At 44.6% G+C, this 24,803-nt stretch overlaps 1 long non-coding RNA gene across 1 annotated transcript in view; it reads left to right on the top strand.

Annotated features, from left to right (window-relative positions):
- The first annotated feature begins 1,880 nt into the window (after nucleotides 1-1,880).
- The window catches only part of LOC148685164 (uncharacterized), a 34,512-nt gene continuing 11,589 nt past the window's right edge, over nucleotides 1,881-24,803 (top strand). Inside the window, exons 1-2 of the long non-coding RNA XR_015951184.1 lie at nucleotides 1,881-1,970; nucleotides 2,867-3,134. This is a non-coding gene — a long non-coding RNA (uncharacterized LOC148685164). The remainder of the gene's footprint in view (nucleotides 1,971-2,866; nucleotides 3,135-24,803) is intronic.

Here is a 24,803-nt window from a genome sequence, read left to right on the forward strand (position 1 = left end):
TAGGTAATCTGCACCCAACATTTCTCAACCAGATCGTACTCGATGCAGAAAACACAAGAGAACCAGCTTATCTCTGTCCACATATATGGAGATACCAAATTATTAATGCTTCACTGCCTCCTCCCCACTTTATGAGCCCTGCATGCACATCATTTCCATCCCAGATTCCCATGTACCTGGAGGGCCAAATGTTCCTCACACCTGCCCATGCCCTTGAATATGCTCTGCAGGACTATTGCAGCATTGTGGAAATGGTGCTGGATCATGGCTTCAACATCTAGCTCCCAATGAACCAATTGAAATGGCAGTAAAAGAATTGCCTAGACTTTTACTGGATCCGCACCCGCACCCCAGAATATTAACTGGTGGCTCCTTCCCCGTATCGTGACTAATCCAGTGTCATGAACTAATACATCACCGCTCAAGTTACAGAGCAAAGCCCAAACATCTCTGCTAACAAATGTTAGGCTAAAAACCTATTTTAGGCATTCATGGAGAAGCAACGCTTTTTGAAAAGAAGTGGCCTCTTCCCAAGATTCAAAGAAAGAAAAAAGGAATCAGCTGAAGCATGGCCTTAGCAAATGTACCAATTTGTTCTGGTTTTCAGTGAGCAAGAGATGGGATCAAACTTGGAACTGACCTCCTGGTGACCTGTCCTGTGACTAAGTCATTGCAGCTCCTGCTTGCAGGAAATGTGTTCACTTGGAAAACCATGAGACTCGTAATCTCAGGGTCATTGAGTTGAGCCCCACATTGAGCAAACTAATCCTGCATTGCAGGGGGTTGGGCTAGATGACCCTCGGGGTCCCTTCCAACTCTACAATTCCATTAGTGTCAATAGGCCTACTCTAAGTAAAACTTACTTGATTACTACCCATAGACTGGTTTTAATTCAGGGGTGGGGAACCTTTGGCTCTCCAGATGTTGCTGAACTACAACTCCCATCGACCCCAACCAGCATGGCCAATGGCCAAAGAGTATAGGTAGGAATTGTAGTTCAGCAACATCTGGAGGGGCAGAGGTTCACCAGCCCTGGAGTAAGTAGGGGAACCCGGCACCCAAATGATGTGTATGTAAACCCCCCCCAAAAAAGGGAGGGGGAGTGAAGCATCCATATAGTCAGGACGTTTTTTCAGCCACAACTCACTGGAACTCAATTCCGGCACCTCTCGGGTGGGCGCCATTGCCATTATAAGAGAACAAGGGAGGTGTGAATGGTACGTTCTGGGACCTCCTTTTCTAGAAAAATAGACATTTCCTTGTAGGCAGACAGAGAGAAGCTGATTCTGTTGTGTTTTGTGCTCCTACTACAAATCTCGGGTGCAAATGATTACCTATGCCAGCCTTGCCACCAAAACATCAGGGGCAGGGTAACTGCGTGGTCAGGAAAGCAAAGAGTTAAAGAAAGGGACTCTGGAAAAAGCAAGGTTAGCAGGGGTTTTTAAGGGGAAGGAGAAATCACAGGAGTTTTTGGTTTTTTTACTTGGAGAAGTCCTGGCATAAGACAACCGAAGAGGCAGCAGACTCTGGAAGAAGGGAGCTTTTCAAGGATCTCTAAAAGGAAGGAGAAGCCACAGAAGAACTGGGGAAGCCCAGGCACAAGGGGCCACTGAAATAGAAGGAGCCTTTTTTTTTTTTTTTTGCTACTCCTTGAAAGTTCTGCGCTGGAACTGTGAGTCTGGCTCACAAATGGATTCTCTCTGTGTGTGTGTCTCTTGTCAAACAGCAACTGCTCCACGAAAGCTTTGCACAATTCAGGCTGTGATGATGCTTTCTTTTTCTCCTGACATTAAGCCAAGGCATTAAAGGCCCTTATTTGGCTGTTCCCGGGACTATTGTTAGCTCCTGCAGTTGGATGCCCCGTCCCTGGAAAAAGAGGATGTTGGTGTGTTTGCAGCTCCTGCTACCAAGGGGATTTGGGTTCCTTTGGCCCAGGCCCCCTGGTCTCTCTCAGCAGAGGATCAGCTGGGGTCAGCTTCTCACAAGTCCCTTTGCCATGTGTGTGTGTGTGTGTGTGTGTGTGTGTGTGTGTGTGTGTGTGTGTGTGTACAGGAGGGGATGGAAGCAATTAGGAGGCAAGCGCGTGAGTGCTCACATATCCATGCATGCTCTGTGTGTGTGTGGGGGGGGAGCCTGCCACGCACGCTTGCTGTCCTGCAAGCTCTCTCCTCCCAGCCCAGGGGATTCCCTACCTTTTGCCTATATATGGCCTGCGAACAACAGTGCGACCACAACAGGAGAAGTTGCTATCCTTCATTCAGCATTGTTTAAAGAGGGTGTTTGGCACCGGGCATCAAGAGAGTGTCTTGTTAAAAAAACCTGGCACCAGGCATTGTTTGACAGATTTCGGCATTCCAAAGGCTTTACGAGGAGCATGCGGGTGGGATGGCGAGGAGAAAGGGGGCAGCGTGCGTGTGTGTTTTGTGTTTTTAACACCAAATGTTCACTTTCCCATTAAGTTTGGGCAGAATAAGTTTGGACAGCTTTATGCAATGTGGACGTTATGGCGAAGGGCTGTAGCTCAGTGGTAGAGGATCAATTTTGCATATAGAAGTTGCGAAGTTTTGATCCCTGGTGTTTTTCCAGATAGGATTGGGGGAAAGACACCCCATTGTACAACCCTGATGAGCAAAAATAAAAAAATCCTTCCAGTAGCACCTTAGAGACCAACTAAGTTTGTCATACCGTAGGTATGAGCTTTTGTGTGCATGCACACTTCTTCAGATACACTGAAACAGAAGTCACCACACCCTTATGTATAGTCAGAGGGTGGGGAGGGGTGATGGGAATGGGTGATTGGCTGATAGGAGTGGTAAACCTGTTGATGACTGTTAACGACTGTTAACAACTGCAATTGGTCTTGCAGGAAAAAGCAAGGCGTCAGACGAACAAGGCTACCTACCTGTACCTGATGAGCAAGTCATTGTAGACAGTGTGTGCATGTACTGGATCAACAGAGCTGCCTTCTTTTTTAAACTGTCCTTGGGAGCTGACAGGGTGAACGCCTGCACTTCAAAATTCACCACTACAATCACTGGTCTCACACAAACAGAATCATGGAATCATAGAGTTGGAAGGGACCACAAGTGTCATCTAGCCCAGCCCCCTGCAATACAGGAATCTTTTGCCCAGTGGTAAGTGCATTTTTGTACACAATACTTGTACACATGGCAAAATTTAGAGAAGTGTGAATTTCAAAGGATGGCTGTTTTTCAGTTCTCAACCTGTTTTTGGAAAGGGCAACATAGGCTCGTTTACTGTAGGATCTGAACTGAATCGAATTTCTCCTCCACCTGTATTATTAAGCATTTATCCTGATCTTTTTTGCAGGGAGGATGCAACTGTCACCCCACACTTTCCAGGGCATTTCCCCATCACTTTCCTTACCCCCAAAAGATCAAATCAACTTTAATTGCACAATCTGAATTTGCCAGGATGTGGTCGGGACCCACCCCCCTGCAAACAGCGGCAGCCTGGAATCGCCCACTGTTAGCAAGTCCTCCCCATGTGATGATACCCTACATCAGGCATGTCAAACCTGCGGCCCTCCAGATGTTTTGGCCTACAACTCCCATGATCCCTAGCTAGCAGGACCAGTGGTTGGGGAAGATGGGAATTGCAGTCCAAAACATCTGGAGGGCCGCAGGTTTGACATGCCTGCCCTACATCATGCTATGCTAGGGCTGCCATATGTCCGGATTTTCCAGGACATTAGCAGGATTTCAAAGGTGGAATTGATGTTCGGGGGGGGGGGGGATTTCTGAAAGGTGAAGCTTTGTCCTGGATCTTAGGCAAGTCAATTGAAAAATCGGGTCAACAATTTTGGGGGTTATTTGCTATGCATCTTTATGTCTGCTGCAGCAACTAACTGCAAGGAATGCAAAGGGGAGGGCTTTCTCAACCTCGGCCCTCCAGATGTTTTTGGCCTACAACTCCCATGATCCTTAGCTAGCAGGACCAGTGGACAGGGATGATGGGAATTGTAGTCTCAAAACATCTGGAGGGCCAAGGTTGAGGAAGCCTGTTCTAGCATGACGATGTCTGAGCAAGTTTATACATAGAACAACCCAAGGTAAAGATAGAGAAGATTTGTTCAAGTAAACATGATTTCAGGCACATCAACATGACATTTGACCAAATAACCTGCATAAAAGTGACAAGACTATACTTGGAGGATAACAGTAATTTCTGCTTAGCTGAGGGGAAACAGTTTATTAAATCTGGTTTTACTGAGCTTGCTCAGAAAAAAGGTGTCACAGGAAAAATAATTTGGAAAGGTTATAATTAAATCAAAGCAGAGAAATGATAAAAACAATACAAACCCAGCATACGAATCCAGCAATAGCTGAAATATATGAATTAAAGTACCGTAACATAGAAATGGAATGTAAGAACATTATATAAATGGAAAATATCAGTATGAGCATGTAGAGTCCTTCCTCTTTTTACTTTCACCGGCTCAAACTTGTTGAAAGCTGACTAAATTTCCAGCCTCATATCAGTTTAACTTGAAGATTAAGGAGGAGGGTCAATTATAGCTACCTGTCCAAGCAGAGATCTGTGGAAAGGGCCCCCGTGCGCTCAGGGGGAGATGTTGGGAAAGAGGAATCCAGGATCCAGTGCGTGGGATCCAGAATGATCCAAACTGAAAACTAGCTTGGGTAAAAGTAGAAGGGAAATATTTAAAACCAAAATAGGGAAATCTTAGCCTTATAGGGGAATAAACAGAAAATAAAAAGGATTTTAAGCCAATTGCTGAAGAAATGAGCTCCAGCCCAGAGATGCGATCTCTTTCTTAATTTTATTCCACATTTGCATCGAAAATTTCTGTCTCCTGATTCATTCACTCAACCTCAGTTCCCCTCACTAAAATTCAGTCCTGGCAGATCAGGGGGCAGGTTGCCTGGGGAAACGGTTTTCCGTTGTGTTAGGGGATTGATGTGTTTGATTGGGGTGCAGGGAGACTCCTGGAGATGGCCTGCTGCCGCTAGCTGCACGGAGCAACAAATCTTGTATCTTCTTCACGTTGGAACATTGTGTTAGCCAGACCGAGGCCTCCCACATTCCCGAGGCCAAGCAGAGAGATGGAGAGGCGTTTCTGCCCTTGAGAAAGAAACTCAAGCCTGCCAAAACCATGAGCGAGGATTTTTCAACCAATGCTTGCTTTTGTTACCACTAGGTGTTATCAGGATGTCCCTCAAGCATTGCAGTTGGCAATGGCCTGGCTTGCACCGCGTGGCAAGTTAATCTAGGTCTTGCAAGGATCATCCAAACAAGCTCTGCACCCACTTTGCTCCCCCCCTTGTCCTTTTAGTTCAGCATGAAGCAGTTGCTGGAATCCGTCTGTCTGGAGAGACAATGGAGGGCACCTTTGGGGGTGAGGTCAAGCTGTTGGAAGGTTGCAGCGCTAGGGCGGCTCATAAAAAACTTTTTTTAAAAAAAAGCCTGCTCCAAAGGTCTTATCCTACTACACTAAGGATTATATAGCTATATCTGAAATTTTATGCAAGATCTCAAAGTGTGTGTCTTATTACAAAAGAATTTCAGAAATAGACTGGAAAGAGAAGTTGCTAAATTGCAACTTATTAAAAAAATTAAAACCATGGAGAGACCTGGTCTGAATAGAGACATTGAATTCTTATCTCATTATACATGATAATGCTATTTTTAGCCACCTCACCCCTTGCTTTTCCCTGTAAGACCAATTGCAGTCGTTAACAGTCGTCCACAGGTTTACCACACCTATCAGCCAATCACCCATTCCCACCACCCTTCTGAGTAATACCCTACCCCACTCTCTCACTATATATAAGGGTCTGGTGACTTCTGTTTCAGTGTATCTGAAGAAGTGTGCATGCACACGAAAGCTCATACCTATGACAAACTTAGTTGGTCTCTAAGGTGCTACTGGAAGGAATTTTTTTATTTAGTTAGTATCTTGACCCTGTTCCACTGAATTGAAATTTCAGCCTTCATGACATAGGAAAACGGCCAAGTAAACAGCTATTTTCGTGGAGAAGGGTCAATTTATTAACTGGCATGCATAAAATTTCAGATATGGCTATATAATCCCAAATGTAGTTACAGGTAGGTAGCCGTGTTGGTCTGAGTCGAAGCAAAATAGAAAAAAATCCTTCAGTAGCACCTTAAAGACCAACTAAGTTTTTATTTTGGTATGAGCTTTTGTGTGCATGCACACTTCTTCAGATACACTGAAATAGGAGTCCCCAGGCGCTTATGTGGAGAAGGGGTGGGGAGGGGTGGGGTGGGGAGGGGGTATCACAAAGAAGGGTGGTGGAAGTGGGTGATTGACTGACTGATTGCTGCTGATGACTGAAAATGACTGCAAATGGTTTTGCATGAAAAAGCAAGGGTTGAAATGGCTGAAGATCACTTTATCATGTATAATGAGATAAGAATCCTATGTCTCTGTTCAAACCAAGTGTAGTGAGATAAGACCTTTGGAGCAGGAATTTTCAAAAATGTTTTTTATGAACCGCTCTATTGCAACGCCCACTGTGACTGTAGATACTGATGCAGGAGAGATGTATTTGGTTACAGCTGAGACAGATGTAGGTGTCCAGTTGTCCTGCTGGAGAGGCATCATGGCATTTCTTCTCTCTGCGCTCCCCAAAATGCTCATTTCTCTTTGGGTCACTGCTACGGATGCACAACTTGCCTCCCTGTCTCCAGACACTGCTGTCGTCTGCGAGGGATTGCCTCATGGCAGGGTTGATGTTGCCAACCCTCGTGCCACGTTTGTAGACATCGTTGTAATGCAGGGTTAGTCTGCCAATTGGCCTGGTGCCAGAAGCCAGCTTGCCGTAGAGCACGTCCTTGGGGGGTCCTGCCATCTTCCATTCTGTGAACCAAAAACAAACCCCTGTGTTGCAATAAGAACTAATCACAACAATACAAACACAACACGTAGGCTAATAGTTAGCAGAAAAGATATAACAGAATAATGATATCATTCAAATTATAGCAGTAAGCCAATCAAAGTTCTTATGTACAATATAACAGAGTGGTAGCGAGGACCGTCAAGCCGTGTATTCAAAACAGATGTCTAAGGACAGTCTCACAATAGTCTTTCAAAAGTATCAACAGAAGACGTCTCAAAAGTTTCAAAAGTAAAGCCTCTCAATAGTCTTTCAAAAGTTTCAACAGAAGACGTCTCAAAAGCCTCGAAAGGACAGTGTCTCTGGAATGATGCTACTGTTTCGTAATAGTCTTCATCAGCCGATATTTTTCAACAAAATATGTAAGTAAGATTCATGCTACACTATCTAGTGAGCACTGATCCTTAGCATGAATCTTACTGTCCTTAGACATCTGTTTTGAACACACGGCTTGACGATCTTCCATTCTGTGGTCATGACCAAGTCAGCATGGATGTTGCTGAGACAGGAACGTAAACATGCTGGGAATGTGGGCTTGGAAGTTGTGGGAACACATCTTTGTTTCAAATTCTGCCCTGCCATGTGAGACCCACCCCCCCACCCACCCCAAAAATCTTACTGATGCAGCCCATGTGGAAAGTTTGAGGCATGGTTGCAAAGTTGCCCATGAAGCAGTATGAGCCAAGTTTAAAATGTTTTGAGAGTCACCCGTGAGCGTTGTTGCAGGCTCAGGATTCGAACCCGAGTCCTCACATCTGAACTGCTGAAACTGATTCAGTGAGGCTGGAATGCTGCCAGGTAGCCTGCACCATTTCTAGTGACGTGCCTTCAGGGCTTTTTAGAAAAGGCAGGATAGCATATCTATTGGGCAAAGGGCTGTAGCTCAGAAGGTCCCAGGTCCAATCACTGGCCTCTCTGGGTTGGGTTGAGAGATGCTCCTGCCTGAATACCCAGAGAGCTGCTGCCAGTCAGTGTAGACAATACTATCTAAATGGAGCAGTGGTCTGACTCCTGTGTTGTTTAATAATAATAATAATAATAATAATAATAATAATAATAATAATAATATAATATTCTGCCCACCTGGCTGGGTTTCCCCAGCCACTCTGGGCAGCTTACAGCATATATAAAAATACAACAAATATATAAAAATACAACAAAACCTCAAACATTAAAAAAAACCAGAATATCCTATACAGGCAACAAACACAGCAGCAAATCAACAGAACCAATAATAACAATAACAACAAAAATAATAAACAGTTTGCAGTTATACCCAACTTAAAATAACCGCCAACCCCAACTAAACATCTAACCAACCTCAACCCGACAAAAACAAAACAGAGGAACCAAAATTTGAACTGTTTAAACATTGTAAAACACTTTCGCCAGTTGCCCCAACCCCAGAGTTGTTTTCCTGCACACAACAACTTCTATCCAAAGAGGCATTTATTGTGCTAGTTTGCCGGGCACACAGTAAGCCTGTGATCTCGCTTTCTGATTCGGTCACGTGCTGTAGCCAAAGTAGCACCATCCAGGCACCAGAAGAAGCTGTCAGGGAACCTGAGAGAAGGATACCGTATTTACTCAAATGTAACACGCCATCTAATCTAATGCACATCCTAATTTCCATGATGTGATCTGGCAAAAGAGGTGTGCATTACATTTGAGTGAATACGGTAAATGAAAAACTTCAGGGATTAAAAAAAAATGCTAAGAGGGGGAAACCCAAACAACAGTGGCTATGATGGAGAAATGGAGCGTCTGGCTGGGGCAGGTTATAAAACCAAGGGAGGGGGGGAAGTGGTTGGCTGGCATCTTGAAGAGGAGCACACCATGCTGCAACATTTTGTTGCAGCATAATAAATCACCCTCCAATTCCTGTTCCTCCTGCACCCCACGCTCCATCTAGGCCCTCAGGTACACAGAGCTTCATTAAGTTAATAGGGAACAGGAAGGAGAACATATATGCAAACTTTTAGGGTAATTGATTTCTTTGGCATCGTGCTTCTGTTGCCACTCGTAAATCCCGATTCCGGGGGGGTGGGGGGATTACGTGCTGCTGCTGCACTGTCCGCTCCGAAATCTAAATTGCCGGTTAGCTCTGGCAGCCAACGCTGGAAAGGGCACTCGCCTCGTGGCTCGGCAGCGAGAGCAGACCAGTCAGGAGAGCGTCCGCCAGGGACTGCAGATTTATAGGGTGTTTCTCCTCCATCAGGCAGCTCAGGATAATAAGGCAGCATAAATCCCTCACTGCGAAAGGGCATCCTCTTCATAAAAGCACAAGTGCTGAGGGCTGCAGTTACGGGTGTTTGTGAAAGTCTCATCGCCTCCCCGTGACCTGCAATTTCCTCTATGACTTCGCTTTGCTTGCACAAGAGTGGCAGCCTGCAGGGAGGTTGGCTGGCAGGTCATATCTAGGAGGGACCAGGATGCTGGTGGGCTGGGACTGGTCTGGGCCCTAGGTATTATTATTATTATTAGAATTTATATTCCGTCCTATAATCGGGGGTCTCAGAGCAGTTCACAGAATAAAATCAAGATATAAAACCACAAAATACAAAATGAAAATGAAAACAACAACCCAATAGCCCCCCCCCCAACAAAACACATTTTAAAAGGTCATAGGATGTCAATCAGATCAACCAAAGGCCTGGTTAAAAAGGAACGTTTTTGCCCGTCACCCGAAGGTGTATAATGAAGGTGCCAGGCGAACCTCCCTGGGGAGAGCATTCCACACATGGGGAGCCACTGCAGAGAAGGCCCTGTTCTCATATTGCCACCCTCCAAACCTCTCGAGAAGGAGGCACACAAAGAAGGGCCTCAGAAGATGATCTCAGGATCTGGGTGGGTTCATATGGAAAGAGGCGGTCCTTGAGGTACTGCGGTCCTGAGCCGTTTATTCCTAGGATACCAACCAAAATTTCAGATCTGGTGCAGATGAGCATCAGAGCTCATGGGAGCACAGACAGTCTCCAAGAATGCTTTGATGGTATTTCCTGCTTGCCAGGGGGTTGGACTGGATGTCCCTTGTGGTCTCTTCCAACTCTATGATTCTATGATTCCAATAGCTGGTAGATGAAGAGGAAGAAAAAAATCAGGTCGGGTCATAGAACCATAGCATTGCAGAGTTTCTGCTATGCAGGAATCACAGCGAATGAATTTCTCTTCTTCCTCTTGCTTTCCCTCTTCTTCTTCCCGTTGATTCATTAACCAGGCATTTTGCACATAAGATAGTTGAAAACAGTTAAAAACACAAAGACAACAGATGCATTTCGAACGAGAGTAAAACCCTAACAATTGGACACTAATGGTAAAGACCCATTGATCCAGCTGGGGAAGCAAGTCAGAACAAACATGTCTTCAGTTGTTTCCCCACTCTCTGGAGTGGAACTTGACATAGAATCATAGAGTTGTAGAGTTGGAAGGGACCCCCGAGGGTCATCTAGTCCAACCCCCTGCAATGCAGGAATCTCAACTACAGCATCCGTGACAGGGGGCCAGCATATGTGCTGCTGTAAATAACAAACCAATTTAAAGAAAAAGATGCAACTTCACTTTTGTTTATGTGGCTTAATGTTTTTTACAAATTTAACGAAAAGAGAACCATAGCTGTCCCTCGGCAACCATACAAACGGGGATATCCAGGTTTGACTGTTGTAGCAAAGAGAAAGGAAAAAGCAGGTGGGTGTGAAAGTGTTTTTAGAGCTACTGCGCTTGTGGCACCTATTCCCCATTCACTCTGCACCTTCAGCCCCCCTGAAAATTATATTTTTAAAAGCTTATGTCTGTCTTCTCTCTGGAGCACAGCCTGCCTGTGGGATCTCTCCCCTCCATCTCTCGCCCTCTCAAACTTATTTTAAACAGGAGATGGAACACAGTGGCTGATAAAGCAGGAGAGAAGAGATATGACAACAGAGGGGAGAGATTCCAAGGCTAATGGAAGAAAAGCAGGAGGCAAAAGAACAAGGCTCAGCTCTCTTGAGGAAAAGGACTCAGGGGTGTGTTCAGAACCGTGAGAAGGTTGCAAATAAATAAATAAATAAATAAATAAATAAATAAATAAATAAATAAAAAGACATACCGCAAAACTGTCTCGTTTTAAGTGGGGCAACCTGGAATGGATTTACCACTCCGGCTTCCAATTCCAATTCCCGGATGTCCCGTTTTACCTTCTGCTCTCTGGCCTTGGGTTTTTTTTTGCTCTGGCACAAGTCAGTTAGCTCCCACTAGAGTGCAGAACCAAAAGACAGGACCAAAAGACATGCTCTTACCTTGTGCATGCCTGTCGCCCGCTCCTCTTCCTCCTTCCAGAGGTATCACATGGCAGGACAGAGTTTCGAACAGAGATGTGCTCTCCCAAGCCCACATTTCCAGCACGTTCACACTCCTGTCCCAGCGACATCTACGCTGGCTTGGTCAACAGAATATGACAGGATCCCTAAGGACATGATCTATGGGACACTGGCTTCCGGCACCAACTCTGCATTACAAAGATGTCTGCAAATGTGGCATGAAGCCAGCGACATCAGCCCCGCCATGTGGAAACCCCTTGCAGACGACTGCAGTGTCTGGAGACAGGCAGTCAGGTTGTTCATCCAAAGCAGTGACCAGAGGAGGAATGAGCGCTGGGAGGAGCACAGAGAAAAGAAACGCCATGGGGTGCATCTGCAGTAGCACAACCGGACGCCTTCATCTGCCCCAGCTGCAATGAAACATGTCTCTTCAGCCACAACCTTCCAACAGTTTGACTTTACCCCCGAAGGCGCACTCCTCCATTATCTCCCAAGACAGACAGATGCCAACAACAACTCATCTGTGTTTTGTGTGGTGTGGGAGCTGCAAATGCTTGCAAATTCTTCCTGTGGGGGCAGGGGTGGAAATACAGCATGCTGTGCGTTTGTTCACAACTCCCACATTACACACAGCTCTCATGAGTGGACTGTTCTGATGGACATTTTTTAGTCCAAGTTGGTCCTATTTATTATCTCCGTATTTTTCCATGTATAAGATGCCCCCATATAACAATAACAATAACAATAACAATAATTTATTATTTATACCCCACCCATCTGGCTGGGTGCCCCCAGCCACTCTGGGCAGCTTCCAACAAAACATTAAAATACAGAAATAAGACGACCCCTATTTTTGGGAGCCCAAAATTAAGAAATAAATATTTTAAACACCAAAGAGAACAACTTTGATATTTTATTAAATATTCAAAACACGGTATATGTAGTACCGTGTATTTAAACATCATTTCATGCTACAGATTTCTCATGCTGCAGCCACAACACTTTAATCAGTCAATACCTCCTGCTGCTCCAGTGGCGTCGAGCGAACCTAGATCAACCTGTCACTCACCCTGCATATGGTATGGCCTAAACTTCATTAGCCAGCCGCTATCTGCCTGCTGGTGACTATAAGGGGGGGAGGCAGGTAAACTGTATTTATTGCCTCTGAAGTGGCATAAGCTGATTTACCCAGCAGCAGTCTGTTGCTTGTTTCTTAAGAACCCATTTCAGTCTTTTCCATTGGCAAAAGTCCCTTGGAAAGACAATGCACGGCCATTCTGGTCCATAGATCCTCGCAGTGCATGAGGATCTTTGTGAATGTGATCACCAAACAGAGGCTCGTCATAATTAGAAGGGGGTTGCATGCATCTCCCCCAATAGCTGCCATCACTGGCTGGGTGGAGGAGAAGGGGCTTGGATCCAGCCTTTCTTTCCTCCTTACATAGGGCAAATGGCATTACTCTGAGATGACCTCAAAGGGGGTTCAGTGCACAGCACTGGCAAAGAGATATGGGTGACTTGAGTTTTGGAAACAGAAGGGATTTTCACCCCATAAAGCCCTTCTTTGCAGAAGCAGATCATACTCTAGAAAAGAATCCCATCTAATTTCGGGACTGCTGTCACCATCTGCAGTGATCAAGGAGCCCAAGAAAGTAAAATCTCTCACTGCCTCCATTCCTTCCCCTTCTATTTGCCAGGAGGTGATGGGACCAGTGGCCATGATCTTGGTTTTTTTGATGTTGAGCTTCAGACCATATTTTGCGCTCTCCTCTTTCACCCTCATTAAAAGGTTCTTTAATTCCTCCTCACTTTCTGCCATCAAGGTTGTGTCATCTGCATATCTGAGGTTGTTGATATTTCTTCCGGCAATCTTAATTCCGGCTTGGGATTCATCTAGTCCGGCCTTTCGCATGATGAATTCTGCATATAAGTTAAATAAGCAGGGAGACAATATACAACCTTGTCGTACTCCTTTCCCAATTTTGAACCAATCAGTTGTTCCATATCCAGTTCTAACTGTAGCTTCTTGTCCTACATAGAGATTTCTCAGGAGACAGATGAGGTGATCAGGCACTCCCAAAATCTTGAAACAATGAAGAACTTTCACCTGAGCAGCTAACATTGGATTCCTAACTTAGCAAGCTATTTATGATAACTGATGGGGTATGTTCACCCATCCCTATTTTTAACCCAGAGCTCAGTTCCACAAACTAACATCAGGCTATATTGCACATATTCATCATAAGCCAGCATTGGTGCCAGGAATATGTTCTCCCTGAGAATAGAACTTTGATTTGCTAATTACTACCAGAGAAATGCTGAAAGCTATTTATTATTATACTCAAGGCCAGAAAAGTCCTGGGGATGTAATGTTTTGGTGTCATGCACTGAGACATTTCAAACATCTTGTGGATCTTGACGGGGCTAGCAAGAACTTGAGTATAATGCTTCAGACAACCAATAGCAAAGAGCGGGTTACTATCTTATGTGCGACCTCTTTATTAATAATTATCATGCTCTTGTGGCAAGTAGTCAGTGGGTCTTAAACCCACAGTGAGTTAGGGACTTCCTCTGCATGTAGAGACAGGTTCCGCTGGATTGAGGGGGTCCAACAGTCAAGAAGGTGGTTTTAGGGTTGCCAGACTCAATAGAGGACAGGACTTCTGTGCCTTTAAGTCTGGAAACCTTAAAGAGAAACCAGCAGACCCTTTGCTTGAAAATTAAACAAAGGGTCTGCTGGTTTCTCTTTAAGGTTTCCACACTCAAAAGAGAGCAGGGCAATTAAAGGCACAGAAGTCTTGTCCTCTATTGAGTCTGGCAACCCTAGGTGGTTTCTGTGTGTACTGTAGGGGGAAGTGAGGGGCAGATGGGGCTCATCAACCTGATCCTAAACCTCAACTACCTTACTGGATATCTTTGGAAGAAGAAAAGGCTAAGGAGTACACCCTACACAAATCTGGAGTGGAGTCCCTAAGAAGCATAGCTGCCAAGTTTTCCCTTTTCTCGCGAGGAAGCCTATTCAGCATAAGGGAATTTCCCTTAAAAAAAGGGAGAACTTGGCAGCTATGCTAAGAAGGTTGGATGGCGCCTCCTTCCAGCTGCTCCTGCAGCCAAGCTGGTGCCAAACGTATTGCTCTGCTTCCCTTTGGACCACATCAGTGAGGACAAGAGAGTAGTTGTGCTATCTGGGCAGCCCAGGACCTCCATACAAACTTCTCAGGCTTGCACCCTGAGGAGGTCTCTAACACAGCACTTTGATGTCACCCCTCTGGAGGCATACTCCGTTGTCTCTCAAGACAGATGGATGCAGGAATTTAGAGAATCTGGCCAACAGAGCCCAGTTTGGCCAAATTAAGCGGGACAAAGTAGGCAGGACCCAAGGAAAGTGTGGTTGGGGTAGAGGGGGAGCAAAAGAAGAAGTAGAGTGGACAGGCAAGGATGAGTTGGAAGACTATGAGCAAATTGAGTTGGTAGGGAGCAAAGCGAGCCCTGCTGCCTGTACATTGCTGATTGGCTGGCACTTGTGACATTATCAATCCACCTTGGTTCTTCTTCCCTTTTAAAAAAAAGTGATTGCATTTTTTAAAAAGAAGAAAGGGAAAAAAGACACCATTCAAAATGCATAATTATGCAAGTAGTGCTTTCTAACAATGCAAAAGGCAACCCTCCTGGAGCATGGGGACCAAACAGGGAGGTCTAAATGGCAAATACATCTCTCAGCTGCAGCGCAGAGGCAGGGGGCTGGGGAAGGCAGGCTTTCCCTGCAGGAGGAAAAACAGGGCCGAGTCCTTTGTTTAGGTACACTATGTCGTGTCATTTTAAAAAGATGAGCTGCTGCCAAGACCCGGGGAGCACCATGGTTTGCCTCAGGTCTCGAAATGCCTGTGGCAGACCCAGCTCTCGATATGGGCGGAATTGCTTCATGTGGAACGCTTAATATGGGTGCCTAACAGTTTCAAACAGAATAATTAAAGTGTTAAAAAGCTATATATGTATGAGTGCATGAAAGACCCAAGAGAAAATAGAGATCAATTGCTTTTTTTAAAAAAAGTGTGGGATATGGGAACAGCAGCTGAAGAGATACTCCTCTCTCTTTTAATACCATTTCAGTGTATGCTAACTCTCAAAATATGCATTCAAATGCATAACTGGGCATAACCAAATTGCTGAAAACTGCAGTATATGGAGAAGTGCAAAATCTAAATTCAAGTTTGCACATGGCATTTTGCACAGGAATTTGCAAAGATCAGGTTCCTTGCACTACCTTAAGGCACAACCTACTGCCAGTTCCAAGAGTAGCTGAAAACTTGTACCAGGGGCATAGGAAGGGGTGTGTGTGGGGGGGGGGTCCCGCCCCGGGTGTCATCCCTGAGGGGGGGAATGACAAAAAGGCACACTGTGGGGTGCTTGCAGCTAACTCTGTCACTGACTTGTACTTCTTTCATTTGCTTTTAAAGCATATCTACATTTCTTCTTCTTCTCCTCCTCCTCCCTCCTCCTCCTCCTCCTCCTCTTCTTCTTCTTCTTCTTCTTCTCCTTCTCCTTCTCCTTCATCTCCTCCTCCTCCTCCTCCTCCTCCTCCTCCTCCTCCTCTTCTTCTTCTTCTTCTTCTTCTTCTTCTTCTTCTTCTTCTTCTTCTTCTTCTCCTTCTCCTTCTCCTTCTCCTTCTCCTTCTTCTCCTTCATCTCCTCCTCCTCCTCCTCCTCCTCCTCCTCCTCCTCTTCTTCTTCTTCTTCTTCTTCTTCTTCTTCTTCTTCTTCTTCTTCTTCTTCTTCTTCTTCTTCTTCTTCTCCTTCTCCTTCTCCTTCTCCTTCTCCTTCATCTCCTCCTCCTCCTCTTCTTCTTCTTCTTCTTCTTCTTCTTCTTCTTCTTCTTCTTCTTCTTCTTCTTCTTCTTCTTCTTCTTCTTCTTCTTCTTCTTCTTCTTCTTCTTCTTCTCCTTCATCTCCTCCTCCTCCTCCTCCTCCTCCTCCTCCTCTTCTTCTTCTTCTTCTTCTTCTTCTTCTTCTTCTTCTTCTTCTTCTTCTTCTTCTTCTTCTTCTTCTTCTTCTTCTTCTTCTTCTTCTTCTTCTTCTTCTTCTTCTTCTTCTTCTCCTCCTCCTCCTCCTCCTCCTCCTCCTATTTGTCAGGGTCACCACAGTGAAGAACGGCTCTAGTATGCCGTAGTTGTGAAGAATTAAAATGAAAGGGGTGGGGGTGGGGTGGGGTGGGGGTCTTACCACACAGCTGGCATTGCTGGCTGGCCAAACCCCATAAACCTGTCGTTCTGAAGTATGACAGCACTGGAGATCACAAGGTAAAACTCCGGGGCTGACATGGTTATTAGATGCTAATCCGTTGAGTGTGCATGTCAGCTGCGCGGCTCGGCGTTAGCCATAAAAAGCCTCTCCGAAATGGAAAGATGACAAGTGTTAAATTATACTCCTGCCAGGATGGAATCAGGGTAAATACGCTGCTTCTCCCTGTAACTTTATCTCGTAAATTAAATAGTGTGTGGCTGCTGATGTTCTAACCGCTGAAGGAAAACGAAACTCACCCACCGGATCAGATCATGTGATATACCGCCCCAAATCCCTTCACTCTCTTCCTGTACCTCTCCACCAACTTAAATTCCACATTCTTTCCTTTAACGTTCCCTTTCTTTAACTGGCGTTGTTAAAGTTTGGGAAAAGACCATTGCTCAGTCGTAGAGCACTTCTTCTGAGGTCTTACTGTTTTTCCTTCTAGATTGGTTGTTTATACGCCAACGTACATACAGCCTCAGATGTCTTCTCTATTACCTACTGTCTTAAACTAGAGATACGAGGACCTTCTACATACCAAGCATCTGTGAAAATACTGAGCCATAGGCCTTCCCCAGGGATGTGTTCTACTATTGGCTATTTGGAATTGAACTTCACAACATAGCTGCCAAGTTTTCCCTTTTCTCGTGAGGAAGCCTATTCAGCATAAGGGAAAATCCCTTTAAAAAGGGATAACTTGGCAGCTATGCTTCACAAACCCGTTTTTTTCTTCTTCCTAAGATACCTGAAGCCTTCTGGATCACAGTGCCTGAGGCAACCCACCCACTCACCCCGTTTAGAAAATCTCCCAGGCAGTCCTGATGATCTCAAATGATCCATGCCCATGGTTGGTTGAACAAACAAGATTGTTATCTCCCGTTTTCTTCTTGCTAAACCCCAAATTCTTTGCCGATCCTATTAGGAGATTATAGAAAGAGCATCACTGTATTCCAGCTAGAAGGATTATCCTTTACTTGGCTGTTGCAGATGAGAACAAAACAAGGGTATTCATCTTCGTGAAACAGGACACTTAACGTAGCTTCCAGGCTCTAAGCAAATTATTATTTTTATTAGTGGTCTCAGTGACCAGCTGTCTCGGTTTAAAAGATCTGAGGGTGTTTGTGGAAACCAACCATCTCCTGGTGGCATCAGAAATGGCAACTGTTCCAAGGGATGTCAGAACAGCTCTTCCTACATGCTGAGTGTTTCTCAGTCAAATGATCAGGACAACCACTTTCTATGATGGGCAGTTGGCAGACATATCCCGCCTTATTTATTTTAATTACTGATTATAGTATTTATTTATTTATTCTTTTATTTATTTATAATCTGTACTTTCATTAAAGCATATCAAGGTGGGTCGCAGCAACACAGAGTTATAATAACATCAGCAAAGGCACCCATGAAAACTTCAATAAATATTCACGGGGAAGTTCATATTGCAAAGCTGAACAACACAGTTAAGAAGATGTCTAAAAGAAGACACGGATATTTCCTGTTGAACCTTTGTACATACCATTTGCTCCCAACACTCCTCATAAGAGAACTGCGGCTTGGAAAAGAAACATCTTTGTGCAAGAACCTTCTGCAGCCGATTGTCCAGGTGAGACATAGAGCACAGCAAGCAAAATCATCCTTAGAGAAGATGGTTTTAAAAAAGATTCAATATGGAAACATAAATGCCTTCAGAAAATAAAGCTTTGAAGATCATGATCAAACAGGAACCATATGTTAAATTATACATCTAGGAAATCAAAGATTAATTAGCACCGTGAGCTGGTGATAAATGATTTCTCATTTGCTCGAGGCTGTGAACTAATAAACCCGTAATGAACCATTATTTTTTGGATATTATTTTTATTATTGCTGGGGGCTGTGAGCCTGTTGCAGAATTCACAGCCATGTGTAAACATCCAGACATTTTCTAGCCTATTTATTAGTGTCATAGAATCATGGAGAAGCAAAGGGTTCAAAGGATAATGTGTTTATTCCATTCCATAGCATCCAGGTGTCTATCTAAACAGAAGTTCTTGTCCTGCCTTTGTGGAAAGCAGTGGGCAATCCTGTGGAGGTTGGGAAAGGAGAGATTTCCTAGTGAAGGAGCCACCACTTCTGAAGCCCTGCTAGGTTTGCATCTATCAGGACAAAAAGGATTGCAGCTGGGAAACAGCTATGCCAACTCCTATGCTGGCATAGTTCATTTGTCTTCCTTGTATGGTGCTTGTCTGGGAACTGGACAGCTTTGGACCTTGTCTATCCAAAACTTCTTCTGATCCTCCTCCAAGCCACCCATGACATACAGCTTTTTGCCTTTACTGCATTCAGAACACTGATGGCAGAAGAATGGCAGCAATGAACCTTTCCACCACAAGGAGGTCTCTGGGGGCAGAACGTCTCCACCTGCAGAGAGGAAAGTCCACCCTACGTGATCTGTAAGGACATAAGAAGGTCCCTGAAAGGATCAGATCAAATGCCTCCCTGGTCCAACATCCTGTGCTCAACCAAATGCCCGAGAAGCCCGCAAGGCGTGTAATATGTGGGATTTGGTAGTCATAAAGTCAGGGCAGTTCCAAGCAGTGTTTCTAGTGAGCACTGGTGATATTGGAGCTACAGATGATGTACCAAATAAAAACAAGGGTTCTTTGTTTACTCAGCAATCTTAAGAGTACATGGAGTCAGCTACATTAGTAAAAAAAATTTTAAAAGAAGTTATAAATGTGTTACAACATTGTGACACTAGATGACACTGAAGAGCTAAACTTGGAACTCTATGAAATTTTCCATTGTGAGCTTTAATACAATGGTTTTCAGAGCATTTTCAGAGCGTTTTTTTTTTAAAAAAAAGCTGTGCAGATGCAGCCCATGTCTACACCTTTCACAGCACCCAAAACGGTACTGAAAGCAGGCCTTGAGCAGGCCTTGAGCCCAACATCACTCTCCCCCCTAGCGATTCCCAGTAACTGGCATTCAGAGCACATTGCCTCCCTCCATCAGTGGAAGTAGTATATACACAGCAGAAGTAGCAAGAGTACCTCAGTACAAGGTGAATTATACTATGTGTGATTCTCCCCTGAACCTCTGTGGAGAAAACAAAAGCTAACAGGTTTGACAAATTTCCTCCTTTGCCCAGATCTTTAAATATATATAAATATTATTATTATTTTGATTCCCTTTTATGTCCCAGGTGATTATGGTTCAGACTCTTTATCATGCATGAATACACTAGAGGAAGCCAGCTATTTCCTGTACCGTAAGCTTACTTCCTTCTCTCACTTTTACTAATTTAATCTCAACACTTTCTTCCGGTGGTGAAATGGAAGAATGTAGAAATTATTTCTTCACTAACACGTGAGAGCGTTCAGCTGCAGTTTTGAATTTTGGGTGGTCGGGATATGGCATGGTTTCTGGAGGACACAATGTCTCTCATTGAGAGAGGACAGTGCTCTGTTTCAAGGAGCTCTCAATCTGAAGGTCTCTCCGCTCCAAATCCAGTTGAATACCAATAAGGGAGAGCAGGAGAGGCCCACCAACAGTTTAGAACTGGATAGCAGACTCAGGGGCACATAGATCACTTAGTCACAATCTTCCCCGCTATGGTGAGATCTACTTAAAGGATAAGTAAGGACAGGTGCATATTGCACATTTAAAGCACATTTAGATCACATGACTTCCCTCCAAGAATCCTGGGGACTGGAGTTCCCTCTCACAGAACTATAATCCCCTTAATGATCTACAGTTCCCAGAATTCTTTGGTGGAATCTGTGTGCTTTAAATGTGTGTTGAATTTGTGCCAGAGCCAAACGCACAACAGTTGCTCAAGCGAAAGAGCAGGGCAGAATTTTGGAATGGGGTGACTCTGAGAACATGCTAATCTCAGGAATTGTTTTCAGTCCCATCCGTTCCCACAAAAGGTCCCACTGTATCAGGCCAATGGCCCATTTAGTCTAGCATCCTGTTCTAGGAGTCAGCAGTAGCAAAAGCGAAGACTTTAGAATACTGATTCTCAGGGGGTGCAATGTACCTCTCTTCAAGAGCATTGGTTATTCTTCTACAATTGTCCATGTCCTATTGTTGTAAATAGGGATTTTCAACTCTCATCAATATGAAAGATCAGAAAAAGAGAAAGGCTTCTTGTGTTCATGAGAGTTAAAGGTAAAGGGGACCCCTGACCATTAGTCCAGTCATGACCGACTCTGGGGTTGCGCGCTCATCTTGCATTATTGGCCGAGGGAGCCGGCGTACAGCTTCCAGGTCATGTGGCCAACATGACAAAGCCGCTTCTGGCGAACCAGAGCAGTGCACGGAAACGCCATTTACCTTCCCGCTGTAGCGGTCCCTATTTATCTACTTGCATTTTGATGTGCTTTCGAACTGCTAGGTTGGCAGGAGCTGGGACCGAGCAACGGGAGCTCACTCCGTCGCGGGGATTCGAACTGCCGACCTTCTGATCGGCAAGCCCTAGGCTCTGTGGTTTAACCCACAGCGCCACCTGCGCCCCCTTTCATGAGAGTTAGTTTGTCTCAGATTAGACCTAATATAAATAAACTTACCTGGCAAAAGCAAGCACACTCCTCTCATTGAATCTGAATATGTACCGTATGTGGTTCGTTTCTAATTATATTTTGGGAATGATTTGTGTTCTTATGCAGCTGCATTGTTCTATATTTTCTGAATGCCCGGTGATTATATTATTAAGTAGTTGTGTTCTATGTGATAAATCAAGCACTGTTCGGAGCTGTTTCTTTTTACTTTCCAATGTATTTCTTATCAATAAAAAAATAATCAGAGTGTCACAATTTTTTATTCTGAAAGTAATGACCCAGGGAAAGAAGTTTGAGAACCACTGTTTAGAAACAGGATATGTGCACATGTCAATGTCTTGCCTCGGGTTCTTACCCTGCCCTCAGCCATGTTTTACAATGTTGAGATGGAGATGATGCACACTGCAGACCCCCCCCCCCAATTCCAGCAGGCATCAGGGTAGCCCTGCAGATAGCCAGCGGACCTGTGGATTTGTGATAGTGGAGATACAGTACAGCCAAATAACTGAACCTGCAGCTAGCAAAAGCTCAGCAACGAATCACATTCTAAGTATGGGTAGAGAGGAGAGGAATTTGAATAGGCTTGCTAGCTTGGCTTTAGCAATTGTACATCATAATGCTCACATCGGTGGGTTGTTGCAACTGCCATTCAATGATAGGGAAATTGCTACTTTATACCAAAGTTCCTTTTAAGTAACAATAGAGAGGGATTAGCAAATGGCTCAGCCGGGGGTTGTTACTGTCTTTTCTTTTTTAACTTCTTCTTTTTGCAATAAGCACTGATAGTATCTGAAAAGCACCTGTGCCTTCATTAATAAGTTACTGTTTGCAAGTCTTTTTTCCCCTTTGCTTTTAGTTTTATTTTGTCGTAGTTCCTTTTGTGCAAGCTGACTGTGGCCAGTGTGCTTAGAAAGAGTCCTGTGTTTTTGTTAACTGTCTGGCCAGGAGAGGTTTGGAAAGTCCGTCCTGAGCCACAGAACTCTTGGGATTAGAACTCTTATGCCACTTTTAACAGTCACGGCCTCCCGCAAAGAATCCTGGGGAATAGTAGTTTGATAAGGGTGCTGACCTCACGGCCCCCACAATTCCCAGGAACAACTACAGTTCCCAAGATTCTCTTGTATTCTTAACATAGTCTATGAGTGCTTTATATATACTGTCGATGTGTCCAACGCAACTGGATTTTCAAAACACCTGTCTGTTGCACCTGTAATACCAATTGTATTGTTATTCAATTTTATTAAATGTGTTCTAAGCCAAGTTTTATATGCCTGTTGTCTTTGTCCATGGAGTTTCTTGGCAAAATACTGGAGTGGTTTGCCAGATCCTTCTCCAGGTGGATCACATTTAGTCTAAACTCTCAGCTATGACCTGTCCTTCTTGGGTGGCCCTGCACGGCATAGCTCATAGCTTCTCTGAGTTATTCAAGCCCCTTCGCCACAACAAGGCAGTGATACATGAAGGCAGTGATCACCAAAGAATTGATGCTTTTGAATTATGGTGCTGGAGGAGACTCTTGAGAGTCCCATGGACTGCAAGAAGATCAAACCTATCCATCCTGAAGAAAATCAGCCCTGAGTGCTCACAGGAAGGACAGATCCTGAAGCTGAGGCTCCAATACTTTGGCCACCTCGTGAGAAGAGAAGACTCACTGGGAAAGACCCTGATGTTGGGAAAGATTGAGGGCACAAGGAGAAGGGGACGACAGAGGACGAGATGGTTGGACAGTGTTCTCGAAGCCACCAACATGAGTTTGACCAAACTGCGGGAGGCAGTGGAAGACAGGAGTGCCTGGCATGCTCTGGTCCATGGGGTCATGAGGAGTCGGACATGACTAAACGACTAAACAACACAAGAAAACAACAAGCCAAGTTTTGCGGCAGCAGCGCAATACTATAGATTTGTATGTATTTTACAAAGTACGAGAAGACAGGTCCTTCCCCCAGGGAGCTTAAAAATCTAAAAGTTAACTCGTGTTGGCAGGAAACCAGTAACAAACCATTCCTTCCATTTGGGAATCTTTCTTTTTGTGCTAGCTGGGAAGGGGCTCCGAGGGCAGATCTCCCTTTTCTGCCTGTGGAAAAGGAAGTCTGCAATGCCTTCTTGTGACCTCTGGGGCACCTTTGCAGACGCCACAGATGCTACTGCAAACATATTCCAAGAGTCCTTTAAGCAGCCCAGGGAAACCAGGATGCAAAAGAGCAACTGCAATGTGCAAATGGTTTCCAGTAAAGAATGTGAATCTATCTTTTTCTCCCTTACCCAGAGCCATTTGCACCCACAGCCAGCGAAGAAGAGGAGCAGAGCCCCAGATGTATCTGAATTCATTTGAAGCATCTCTACATTCCAGTTTCTGCAATGTATTTGAAACACACACACACACACACACACACACACACACACACACACACACGTGGGCTGTTTAGGCTGCGAGTGTGCAGGGGGAATATTAAACAAAGACTGGCTCTTCTCACACGCAGCGCCTGAAACAAGCCCTGCCTGTTCCACCTGACCTTTGCTGACCTGCCAGAGTATTTTTAGGAATTGCCCTCCGTGGCAAACCTTGTGCATGAGTGGCTCCTCCTTAGCTGTGAGCTAAAAATCATCACAAGGAGGAAGAGAAAAAGAGAGGGACTTTAAAAATGTTGGGAAAGAAAGGGGCTGTTTTGGGCAAAGGAATGCCTCTAGCACAGGCATCCCCCAAATTCGGCCCTCCATATGTTTTGGACCACAATTCCCATCATCCCTGACTGCTGGTCCTGTTAGCTAGGGATCATGGGAGTTGTAGGCCAAAACATCTGGAGGGCCGCAGTTTGGGGATGCCTGCTCTAGCATGTTCGATAAATGCAATACATTGAATGGCAATATATTTGGTTGTGGGGTGAGAATACATGGGGGGCTAATTTGGGGCAAGAGGGTGAAATGATCCCCATTTTGGTGGCATCAAGCGGAGGGAAGTACGGCAAGGGTTTAGGGCAGGGGTGACAACTGGATCTGGCCTGTCTGGTGGATCAGTACCTTCTCCACTCCCCGGGCCAACTTTGACAGGTGAGTGTTGCCATTCACCTGTCAATCACCTTCAATTTCAAAGGAGCGTGCATTAGGGAGATTCCAGTTCCCAATAGACACGTTTTTGAAAGTAATATCCCCTATCCCTATACAGTGGTACCTTGGTTCCCAAACCCCTTGGTACTCAAACAATTTGGAACTCAAACACTGCAAACCCGGAAGTAAGTGTTCCGGTTTGTGAACTTTTTTCAGAAGCCGAACATGCTCCATTTTGAGTGCCACACTTCTGTTTTGAGTGTCACACTGAGGTCTGTCTGTTTTTGCTATTTATTTTGCTCTTTTTGTTTTGTTTTTGTGACTGTGTGGAACCCAGTTCAGCTACTGATTGATTGTGTGACTGCAGTACATTGTTTATTGCTTTCATTTTATGAATCAGTGGTCTCGATAGAAAGTAAAATTCATGTTCAATTGCTGTTTGAGGGTTTGTTTTTAAAAGTCTAGAACGGATCAATCCATTTTGCATTACTTTCTATGGGAAAGCACGCTTTGGTTTTTGGGAATGCTTTGGTTTTGGATCAGACTTCCAGAATGGATTAAGTTTGAAAACCAAGGTACCACTGTATAGGTGCTAACTTAGCAATGCCAAGGTGGCTCTGTTATTACCAAATTCAGCTGTAGTTGTCACTAGCATTTTTGCAAGCAATTTCCCCTGTACTGTACAGTATGCTATTTTCTCAAATCCATGCATTTACATGCACACTTGACCTAAGCATATGCA

This window comes from Zootoca vivipara, chromosome 7 (assembly GCF_965207765.1).
Source record: "Zootoca vivipara chromosome 7, rZooViv2.hap1.1, whole genome shotgun sequence".
NCBI classification, from domain to species: domain Eukaryota; kingdom Metazoa; phylum Chordata; class Lepidosauria; order Squamata; family Lacertidae; genus Zootoca; species Zootoca vivipara.